The following is a 13,295-nucleotide window of genomic DNA, read 5'->3' on the forward strand; positions in this document are numbered from 1 at the left end:
TAAAATTGCTAAAAATCGTGTTTTTAGCTTATATTTTTATTAATTACGTGAGATTTAGTCTTAGAAGCTCATTTCATCCTGATATCAAAAAATTCCTCATTTTTTCTTTTATTATCTATTAGTTTTTGGGATAGGTGAGACCAAAACAAGTATTGTTTTGTTAAGTTCGTAGATATTTTCTAACTAACCTCTCTAAATTATGTTAACTTTGAATAATTATTAAAAAAAAAAAAGTATTATAACATAAAAACTGAATTGACAAAAAGATGCATTATTATTTCATTTATCTAAATTATTAATCTCATGAGCCTCAGACTATTTTTCATTTTGGCAAGTTATACCTTAATTGTAATAAAATAAAATGTTCATCATATTTACATTTTGAACAAATTTTAAGTCAACTGATATGATGAAATTAATATAAAAAAAAACCGCTCCAGTTATAACCTCATTGTTACAAACACTTGCTGACTAAGATCGAGTTATTTTTTTTTTTTTCAAACATAAAAAACTTTGGTAATATTTGAAAAATAATAATTATTGTACTTACTTGTAAATTTGCATTTTATAAGTCATCGATCAGAACTGCAATTGGATAAAGACTGTCGTCCGTTGGTGAGTCGGCTGCTGCCATTTTGCTGAACCACAAATTTATCCAAGCAGAATTCATTTATTCTGAGTGTTTTAATATTAGCCCTGGGCACAATATGGCTTTTTTTATTATTTCATTTGTTTATTGATATGATTTTCCATTGCCTTATATACTAGGGCACAACACTACAACTTTTTTCTTTTAACAAGATAATGAATAAAAACAATCTACGTTGCTTCCACTGCTATGCTACAATGGCGCACAGGGCACACATGTATATGAGTAGCGATGGTGAGCAGTAGAGGTGGTATTTCTGGCAGCCGTCCGGCGACTCGGCGAGGATTAGATTATAAACAATTATAAATGTGTGAGCGAACTTGACAATTTTTTTTTTTTATAAAGCATGTGTATGTGCGGGGTTGGATGTGGTTCTCCATGAACCAAAAGAACACAAAAGAATAGATTGTCATATTATAAAAATGTTCAACCGATGAAAAATAATTCTAGTTTGTCTGCTCAAAAATAGTATTTATTAATAACAATTGTAATATTTTCTCTGCCATCAATCCCATGCCGGAGTAATTTTCCCACCACCAATCTCATGCCGGAGTAATTTCTCCGCCATCAACCTCATGGCGGAATAATTTCTCCGCCATCAATTTCATGCCGGAGTAATTTCTCTGCCACCAACCTCATGCCGGAGTAGTTTCTCCGGAAATGGGCCAAAAACGGAGTAATGCCGGAGAAAACCGGAGTAATGCCGGAGAAAGCCGGAAAAAGCCGGAGTAACGGCGGAGAAATATTTCTACCAGGGTGTACTTTTATATCTGTCATGTAATGATATGTACATCATAAATATTCATTTATAAATTATTATAAATTTTCTATATATCTTTAGTTATTAAATTTATCGAATATTTAACATATATGCGTTCATATATATATTAATTGTTCAATAGTTACTGATATAGAGAGGTTATGTTATGTGTATGCATGTCTCTTTCTTAATTCGAGTGACGACTCAGGCTGCTCAACGAATACAGTTGAACAGTACCTTTGAATTAACAGAGCAACTGGACCGATATCGGTGCTCCTTGAATATCATTGAGCAGCGCTCAATAAAATGTGCTCCATGAATCCAATAGAACAGCAGTCCAATTCACAGGGCATTACAATTTAGGGCTTTTTTCCACCACTCACGGCGCTTGTGAAGCTTTTGTATGTAAAATCTATATAAAAAAAATTTTTACAAGCGCCATCAGCGGCAAAGAAAAGCCCTAAATTGTAAAGAATTTGCCCTGTGAATTGGACTGCGGTGCCTAGAATCCAAAGGCGCAGTTTTTGCAGTGTAGCGATATGGCAGAAATAGTTCACATATGACGGCTATAGGGCGGCGTTTTAATCGTTTTTTGAAATTGTTTCAGCTGTGCCCATGGTAGAAATACTACAGGTATGGCAGTGCGCAGCCTGGTTTGGCCGCTGTGAATTGACCAATCAAGAGGTCGCCTTCTCGCCACAAAAATGGAAGACTTTATGCGCGCGCGATACAAATTCGTTAAGAAAATTTTCAATTTTTTTTTTAATTTTTCAGAAGTTATCATATTTCTTCAACTAGATTTGGTATATTTTATAATGATTCACATACATCAATAATAAAAATTAATTATTTATATAATATAAATGAATCCAAGTATAATAAATACAACACAACCTCTATTGTTTGTGGCATCAAAAAAAACAACAACAATGAAAATATTATAATTTATTTGTTAAACTGTCTTGGTTTTTTTATTTTTTTGATTTTTTATAAACATGCTTCACATATATTTATTAGTATTTACAACAATATAAAAAATAGTTGTCAAAACAGTATGTTAGAGAGAGAGGATCTTATAATAGAGATTGCGTGTTAGAAAGAAAAGCAAAACAGCTCGATGGCGCGTTCTTGATTGGTTGAAAAAATAAAGCTGCGCAGAACGCGACGAAAAAAGCATGGACTACTGCCATACCTGTAGTACTTCTACCATGGCTGTGCCATTTTGTTTCGACCCGAGTGAAAATAATTTGGCGGATTATGTCATAATATGGCATAATATGACATAATCTGACATAATATGACAAAATATGCCATATTCCGACAAAAATTCATTTGCCAGAAAATGGTATATTCTGGCATCCAAAAATCATGTAAGAATATGTCAGAATATGTCATAATATATTCTGACATATTCCGACAAAATTTATTTGTCAGAAAATGGCATATTCTGGCATCCAAAAATAATGTGAGAATATGTCGGAATATGGCATATTCTGACATATTCCGACAAAATTCATTTGCCAGAAAATGGCATATTCTGGCATCCAAAAATCATGTAAGAATATGCCATATTCTGATATATTCCGACAAAATTCATTTGCGAGAAAATGGCATATTATGGCATCCATGGTAGAAATACTACAGGTATGGCAGTGCGCAGCCTGGTTTGGCCGCTGTGAATCGACCAATCAAAAGGTCGCCTTCTCGCCACAAAAATGGAAGACTTTATGCGCGCGCGATACAAATTTGTTAAGAAAATTTTCAAGTTTTTTTTAAATTTTTCAAAAGTTATCATATTTATTCAACTAAATTTGGTATATTTTATAATGATTCACATACATCAAAAATAAAAATGAATTATTTATATTAAATAAATAAATCCAAGTATAATAAATACAACACAACCTCTATTGTTTGTGGCATAAAAAAAACAACAATAATGAAAATATTATAATTTATTTGTTAAACTGTCTTGGTTTTTTTATTTTTTTTATTTTTTATAAACATGCTCCACATATATTTATTAGTATTTACAACAATATAAAAAATAGTTGTCAAAACAGTATGTTAGAGAGAGAGGCTCTTATAATAGAGATTGCGTGTTAGAAAGAAAAGCAAAACAGCTCGATGGCGCGTTGTTGATTGGTTGAAAAAATAAGGCTGCGCAGAACGCGACGAAAAAAGCATGGACTACTGCCATACCTGTAGTACTTCTACCATGATGGCATCCAAAAATCATGTGAGCATATATCAGAATATGTCATAATATTCTGACATATTCCAACAAAATTTATTTGTCAGAAAATGGCATATTCTGGCATCCAAAAATCATGTAAGAATATGTCAGAATATGGCATATTCCGACAAAAATTCATTTGCACAGAAAATGGCATATTCTGGCATCCAAAAATCATGTAAGAATATGTCAGAATATGTCAGAATATGGCATCTAAAAAGTTTGTAATGGCAAAATCATTTTGATAATAGTTTTTTTAGTAAATAATATTTTCTTCTCGGTCACGTCATTGTTTTAATTATGTGACTTTGTTATTAAATTATTACGCAAGAAATTTTTTGGGTGATACCATTTTTTTTACATTTCTTCTTGTACATTGCTTTTTGAAGTTTCTCGCATGTGGTCATCTCACAACTAGTTCTTATATATACGATATGGATCCATCATATTCATATCCAAAAAATATGACGATATAATAATACAAAACTTTAATTAATCAATGTTTCCCGTAATTGTTTGAAAGAAGTAAAAATGAATAATACGTAAATAGTTATGTTTAATAAATATCAGAAATTTTCCAGATGCCATAAAATGCCATAAAAAGTTGCGGCGGATTATGCCATATTATGACATAATGTGCCATAAATTGCTATAAAAAGTTGGCGGATTATGTCATATTATGCCATAGAATGCCATAAGAAGTTCGTAAATTATGTCATATTATGACATAAAATGCCATAAATTGACGTTAAAAAATGGCGCATTATGTCATAATATGTCATAATCCCCAAAAAAAAATTATGTAAGAATTTATCGGAATTTGTCGGAAGTCCAAATAACCTTAGAAATTCTGGCATTTTCCGACAAATTCTGAAAAGTAATAATGACAGAAGATGTCAGATTATGTCATATTATGCCATAATATGCCATAATTTTCCTGCCATTTTATGGCATATTATGGCATATTATGACATAATCCGCCATATTATTTTCACCAGGGGAAACAAATAAAAAATAAATAAAAATATAACATTTCTTATTTGTTGACAATTTGATACTTTGACAGTCAATCATTATACATATGTACTATACATGTGTAAATATAAACAAACAAATTTATTAATAACGCTAACCGATGTTGTTGTATTTTTTTAATGTTGGCTGTATCCAAAAAAACAAGTGTGAAGTTAGCGGTTCTATGCTGAAAATGCTGCGTGTAGTATTTTTTCAACATAGTCCTCAGCGGCCATTTTCTAGTAGATTTTTAGTGAGATATAGTGACACATGTGCTATGGCATAGAACTTGGTCGAAAAACTATGCTAGTGGCCACATGCCTAAAGAAATTATAATATTTTTATTATTGTTGTTTTTTTTATGCCACAAACAATAGAAGTTGTGTTGTATTTATTATACTTGGATTTATTTATTCTATGTAAATAATTAATTTTTATTTTTGATGTATGTGAATCATTATAAAATATACCAAATCTAGTTGAATAAATATGATAACTTTTGAAAAATTCAAAAAAAACTTGAAAATTTTCTTAACAAATTTGTATCGCGCGCGCATAAAGTCATCCATTTTTGTGGCAAGACGGTGACCTTTTGATTGGTCGATTCACAGCGGCCAAACCAGGCTGCGCACTGCTATACCTGGGGTGCTATTCTTGGTCCCGTATTGCAGGGGTACGTTCCGAAACCTTCGTTCGGTTCGGTATATCAAGATGGCGGATTTCAGTGTTTTTTTTGCCATTTTTTTTATCGCAATAATAAGTTTATCGCTAATACTTATTATTGGTAAGAATGAAAAATAACTAACTAATATTATTCTCCTTCCTCTACCGAAAAATACATCAACTGACACTAATATAAAAAAGTTTATAGGGGTGTTTAAAATTTTCATATATTTGATTTGAATCGCTGCCATCTTGATATACCGCACCGAACCAGGTTTTGGAACATACCCCTGCACCCGTATTCAGAGGATGTTTTCATTAGGGCGTTTTTTTTCCGATGGTGGCGCTTGTGAAGCTTTTCTATGTAAAATCTATATAAAAAGTTCACAAGCGCCGCCATCGGAAAAAAAAGCCCTAATGAGAACATCCTCTGAATACGGGTGCTGGAGTTCAGTGTTGGGTAGGTAAGATACCTTGGTATCTTACATGGGTAAGATACCATGTAAGATACTGTATCTTACATCATTGGTTTCATACATCAAGGTATCTTACACTGCGTTCCCAGCGTCTTCTATGATTTTTTAGTGGAACCTTCATGCCACAAATTTTTTTTATTCGATGAATACATGTCATTTATTTATTAAATAAATAAAAATCCCAAGAACAAGCAGTAGCTAAGGAAAAGATGGAGCTAAGGAATTACAGTTGCTACAGTGGGTATAAGGAATTATTTTTTGAGCAACTGTAATTCCTTAGCCACGCATCTTTTCCTTAGCTACTGCTTTTCCTTGGACATTTTTATTTATTTTATGAATAAAATACATGTAAATTTATTTTTTTAAAATACAAATGTCCAAGGAAAAGCAGTGTCCGAGGAAAAGATGTAGCTAAGGAATTGAGGTTGCCAAAGAATTATGTTTCAAGGAAAAGATGTAGCTAAGGAATTAAGGTTGCCAAAAAATTATGTTTCAAGGAAATAATGTTGCCTAAAATATAATTCTTTGACAACCTTAATTCCTTAGCTACATCTTTTCCTTAGCTACTGCTTTTCCTTAAACATTTTTATTTATTTCAAATAAAATTACATGCATATTATTTATTTGATAAATAAAACTGTCCAAGGAAAAGCAGTAGCTAAGGAAAAGATGTCGCTAAGGAATTACAGTTGCCAAAAAAATTCTGTTTCAAGCAACATTAATTCCTTAAAACATAATTGTTTAGCAACATTAATTTCTGAGCTATATCTTTTCTTAGCCACTGCTTCTCCTTGATATCTTATATATTTATTTAACAAATAAAATACATGTACCAACATATATCGAGCAATGACAGCTAATTGTCGAGTCGACAGTCGGTAAGAATGTTCAAAAATGGCGTCTCAGGTATCTTACAGTTTCTTACAGTATCTTACTGTAAGTGTAAGAAACCTCAAAAATCGACCATTTACCCATCACTGCTGGAGTTATTGCGGGTCCCGCACCCGTATTCACATGGCAAATTTTATACAATTTAGGGCTTTTTTTTGCCACTGATGGCGCTTATAAAATTTTTTTTATATAGATTTTACATATAAAAGCTCCACAAGCGCCACCGGTGGATGAAAAAAGCCCTAAATTGTAATGCCCTGTGAATACGGGTGCAGCAATAATGATTCGCCGACAAGAAATTTTGGTCGCGATAAGAAACATGAAGGCGGTTGTTGTTGCTTTCACGTAAATTTTACCTTATTTTCGCATTTTGCATACGATTATAGCAGCTTCACATAAAAGCAACAACAAGCACCTTCATTTTTTTCTATTGCGACTAACATTTCTTGTGGCGAATCGTTATCAGTGATGGGTCTTTGCATTGGCCGATTTTTGACTTTATTACATTACATGTAAATTACTGTAACTTATGTAATTTAGTCCACCGCCAGTTTTAGAACCTCTTCTTTACCGGCCGTCAACAAAAAGCAAGCTGTTAATTGATGTTTCCATGTTATATCAATAAACAATAAAAAATTAAATTATTAAACAATAATCATTTAACAAGTATAACGTTTGAAAAAAATATTTTTGCATAACCACATAACAAAATGACATCCAAGAACATTAAAAATACATCTGTGAGTATAGCAAATAAGTAATTCAATTATGTTTTACTTATGGAGTATGAACAGTTTTATTTTGATAATTAAATAGGTATAATTTTTTTTACACACGTTTTTTAAGTTCATATTTGACATATTTTTCTTTAATTTCAGTTGGGTTCTCAACGAAGAAAATTAAATTCAAGTTCAAAGATGCCTTATTATTATATTATTGCATTTAAGGGATTACCTCGGCCAGTCACTAATAATGAGAATGCTTCGAAATTTTTACAGTAGATTCTTGAAATACTGATACATTTTATGTAATTTTTTGGTAATTGTTTGGAAGCTCGTTATTTTTTTATTAATTTTCAAAGTTGACAACTTTTAACATGGGCTCTTATGGAGAATACGATTTTTGTCAAAAAAAAGTCCATTAAAATACCGATATCTTTAATCGAAATAATGACATCGTGAAAAAAAACCTATTGGGCTATGAAGTGAAACAAAACAAAACGTATGGAAAAAAAATTGAAGAGGTTTGGAGCTTAGTTTTTTTATAATTAATAATTAAAGTATGAAAAAATTCATCTAATCGAGCAGTATATATGACGTCTACTATATTCTAATGTACGCTTGGCAACACCGAATAGTGATCCGCCATGTTGTGGCGCGTAGGTTTAAAAACGCCAGTAATAAATCCCACATTGATACACACATACTGCCACAGCAGCTATATCATACACTAACACAACCGCACTCTCAGTACAACCAACTGTTTTTTTTTTTTTGCGGTGTTTCACGATTTACACATTTTTTTAAACTATTGAATAAATGTTTAAAAGAATAAAAAGTTGATCAATTATATTTCAGGGATTAATAATATTAGGTTATTATACAAAAATTATTTCAAAAAACTATTGTTTCATCGAAAAAAAAAAATAAAAAATTCATCTTTTTGAGGTTGGCAATGGCTTTCAGACCAATGTATTAAACATAGGCTTTATCCCCTCTCCTATACCGCAAAATTTGGCCGAGGTAATCCCTTAATGAATAAGTAACCCTGGCGGAAATGGTGAAAGCTAAGCCAGAAGAAAACGATATATCGCTTTTGTCGCCAAAGCCAGAGCTAAACCAGAGCAGAGCCAGAGATAATAAATACAGAATATTAACGATATCAAACGTTAATTTGGGCTTTATATAGATATATTATTTAAATTCAATTACTATTTAACTTATTTTTGGCAATAATATTGATGTAAAGAGATAAATATAAGTAGAACAAGTAATGTAAAAGTTGATAGATTTTGACGTTTTAAAGTTGACTTGAATCGACTAAACACAAAAATCCCTAGCGTGAAGCAATAGTAAATCCAGACCTTTACCAGAGTAAAGCCAGACATAGTAAAAAAAACATTTATTTATAACAATATCACTAATTATTAATAAACAATATTAAATTAATAAATTTTAATGACTTTTAGAGACTTTTTTATTATTAAAATTAATTTTTCGTTTAAAAAAAAAAAAAAAAACACATCAATCTCTGGCAATACAAAAGCCAGAAGAAAGCCAGAGTAAAGCCAGAGTAAAACCAGACAAAAGCCAGAGCAAAGCCAGAATAAAGCCAGACTTGAAAAAAAGACATTTATTTATAACAATAGCACTAACTATTGATAAAAAATAATAAATTAATAAATTTTAATGACTTTTAGAGACTTTTTTATTATTAAAATTAATTTTTCGCTTAAAAAAAAAAAAAAAAACACATCAATCTCTGGCAATACAAAAGCCAGAGTAAAGCCAGAGTTAAGCCAGACTTGATGTTTTTTTTTTTTTTTTTTTTTACGCTAAAAATCAATTATATTAATAAAAAAGTCTCTAAAAGTCATTGAAATTTATCAATTTAATATTGTTTATTATAATAGTTAGTGCTATTGTTATGAATAATTGTCTTTTTAACAAGTCTGTCTTTACTCTGGCTTTCCTCTGGCTTTAGTATTGCCAGAGATTGATGTGTTTTTTTTTTTTTTTTTAAGCGAAAAATTAATTGTAATAATAAAAAAGTCTCTAAAAGTCATTAAAATTCATTTATAATTTATCATTGTTTATTAATAATTAGTGATATTGTTATAAATAAATGTCTTTTTTACAAGTCTGGCTTTGCTCTGGCTTTTGTCTGGTTTTACTCTGGCTTTACTCTGGCTTTCTTCTGGCTTTTGTATTGCCAGAGATTGATGTGTTTTTTTTTTTTTTTTTAAGCGAAAAATTAATTTTAATAATAAAAAAGTCTCTAAAAGTCATTAAAATTTATTAATTTATTATTGTTTATTAATAGTTAGTGCTATCCCTGGTGAAAATATTTCTCCGAATTTTTCCGAATTTCTCCGTGATTACTTCGAATTTCTCCGCAGTTACTCCGAATTTCTCCGCGATTACTCCGAATTTCTCCCAAATTGACCCATGCGGAAAAAGGAGTGGAACAATTTTCTCCTCGTCGTTGATTTCGGAAGAATTTCCCCGCGGTAAAATTATTTTTTTCACATGTTTCTCCGCGTGTGTTTCTTTTCGCGGAGAAATATTTCCGAATGTTCCCTTACCCAAGTTGATTCGGAGAAACGAAAGAAAAATTTCTCCTCTTCGTTGATTTTAGAAAAAATTTCTCAGCAGTAAAATTATTTTTTCACACGGTTGGAGAAATGGCGGAAGAATCTCTCCACCCTTTCTCCAACTTTCTCCACCATTTGTTCAATTTTTTTCCAACTTTTTCAATTTTCAATTATTTAAAAAAAAAATGACTAATTATTAATTGTTACATAACGCAAAGCATAATGATGTTTATTTTTTCTGAAAAAAATGAAAATTCGAAGACACTTTTTTTCAAAAAAGTTGATATACCTGAGGTACTTAGTCTACAAAACTCCCGTGATCGTTTCATCAAATTGATGAATGTGGCTAATAAGTGGAAAAATTTCTCCTCGTCGTTGATTTCAGAAGAATTTCTCTGTGATAATTTTTTTTTTTTACACGTTTCTCCGCGTACTCTTATCGCGGAAAAATATTTCCGAACGTTTCTCCGCCCAAATCAATTTGAAGAAAATTCGTAAAAAATTTCTCCGCGGTAAATTTTTTTTTTCACATGTTTCTCCGCGTATTCTCATCGTGGAAAAATATTTCCGAACGTTTCTCCAACCAAGTCGATTCGGAGAAAATTCGGAAAAAAATTTTGATACCTTTCTCCACTCATTTCTCCGCATGGGTCAATTTGGGAGAAATTCGGAGTAATCACGGACCAATTCGGAGTAAATGCGGAGAAATTCAGGAGAAATCGCGGAGAAATATTTTCACCAGGGTATTGTTATAAATAAATGTCTTTTTTACAAGTCTGGCTTTACTCTGGCTTTGCTCTGGCTTTTGTCTGGTTTTACTCTGGCTTTACTCTGGCTTTCCTCTGGCTTTTGTATTGCCAGAGATTGATGTGTTTTTTTTTTTTTTTTTAAGCGAAAAATTAATTTTAATAATAAAAAAGTCTCTAAAAGTCATTAAAATTTATTAATTTATTATTGTTTATTAATAATTAGTGATATTGTTATAAATAAATGTTTTTTTTACAAGTCTGGCTTTACTCTGAAAAAGGTCTGGATTTACTATTGCTTCACGCTAGGGATTTTTGTGTTTAGTCGATTCAAGTCAACCTCAAAACGTCAAAATCTGTCAACTTTTACATTACTTATTCTACTTATATTTATCTCTTTACATCAATATTATTGCTAAAAATAATTTAAATAATAATTGAATTCAAATAATATATCTATATAAAGCCCAAATTAACGTTTGATATCGTTAATATTCTGTATTTATTATCTCTGGCTTTGCTTTGGTTTTGCTCTGGCTTTGGCGACAAAAGCGATCACGCCAGTTCTGCCAGGGAAAGTATATAATAATATTTACAGAAAACAATTATAATATTTCTTGGTCCCGTATTGCGGGAGTTATTGCGGGTCCCACAATAACGATCAGTGTTGGGTAGGTATGAAACCCATTGTAATTTACAATGTAATTTACACCTTGTTTTGTACATGGTAAATTACACGACTTGCGCGCCTCGCCGTGGAGAGTCTGGAACTATGTATTTCGTAGCCATTTTGCAAACATATGTTTCACGTTTTCATTACTCTCGATGTTTATTGTTATTTGTTGTTATTATATTTTCTAATTAGCATAAATTTGTTCTTTTGTTATTTTAAAAAAATTGTCAACAATGTCAGGTGTTAAAATTGTAAACAATTTTAATATGAAAATAATAAATTATTAATTTTATTCGATCTCATTATTATTTTATTTCATTCAATGTTACTTGTGACTTTTAATAACCGAAAGACTGTACTTAAGACGTATTTTATAGTTGTTTAAATAAAAAAAATACTAAACGTCGTTAAATACAAATATATAAATATTATTAATAGCTGAATAAAAATTTGGCTTAACTTTAATTTTTTGTGCATAATACAGATAATGAATATTTCAATAATTAATCAAAGATAATATAAAGATATTATAACTTTTTCTACAGAACACCAAATAATAATATAACATGTAGTTAATAAATATCTGATACAAAATTATTATTTTTTTCTTGTGTAATATTAATATAAAATTCTTGGTTCATGCAAAGTCGTATAAAATTTTTCAATTATAAGACTAGCCAAAAAATGTATCATAAGTCATTTTCAAGGTAATTAAAAAAACGATAAATTTATTCACATTCAGTTAAATAATCGTAATTATTAAAAAAATTAATATGCAAAAATTCTGCTTATTTTTTAAGTTTTTTAACTAACTTTTCTTTTTTTGGCACACATATTACTAAATTTTTTTGTTTATGCTATTGATTAGAATATTATAATGAACGATATTATATAAACTCATCTAATAATTATGATCGTTCGTTCATTTATCTATTATTGTATTTATTCTCACAAAAAAGCTAGATGACATTGACATGTTTTTTTTTTGTTTACAACAACAGGTTATTTGGCGTCAGGTAGGGCTAGGTATGGAAAATTTACATTATTTACGTTTTTGACGAAAATTAAATGTAAATTATATGTAATGTAAATAACTCGAAAAATCGCCCATTTACCCAACACTGGTGCTCAAAATCATCAATGTCGTGTATACTATAGTAGTATTAAATCATGGAGGTGAATAAGGAATAGCTGTGTTCGATGGTCGTCTCGGCTCAGTTCCGTCTCACTTACGGCTCACTTATGGCGCTAGCGACGTACGGTTGTTTGAAGAACTACAAAGGCACAAAATCTCAATACAGGTGCCTATCTATATCATCACTGTATGATTGCCAAAAATATTGTTTATTTACAGTGATGATATAGATAGACCTATATTGAAAGATTTTGTGCTGTACAATTCAAACAACCGTACGTCGCTCACTAAAGTAACCGTAAGCTGGGCGACCATCAACAACAATACTTTGCTTTTTTACTGTGTTAAAGCATAGGCTGTCACTGAAACCTCAATTTCGGAGTAAGTCAGTTCGAAAAACTACCAGCTGCAGCGCTGACATCAGCCCTTGACCAAAAAAAAAGACAGAACAAAATATTCTTATTCACTCTAGCCTGTACAACTATGTTTAAAGATAAAAGATTACACGTGATACTGTCGTTCGAGTCCGATCCCAGCGCCCTCATTTAATCCGAAATGTCGGCCTCAGTAAAAAAGCAAAGCTTACACTCTTTATTCACCTCCATGGTATTAAATATACGCATCGATGTGAACCCCAGCAGTCCAATTCACAGGGCAAATTTTTTACAATTAAAGGCTTTTTTTTACCGCTGATGGCGCTTGTAAAAATCTTTTTTATATACATTTTACATACCAAAGC

The sequence above is a fragment of the Aphidius gifuensis genome, linkage group LG6 (assembly GCF_014905175.1).
Source record: "Aphidius gifuensis isolate YNYX2018 linkage group LG6, ASM1490517v1, whole genome shotgun sequence".
Classification (NCBI taxonomy): Eukaryota; Metazoa; Arthropoda; class Insecta; order Hymenoptera; family Braconidae; genus Aphidius; species Aphidius gifuensis.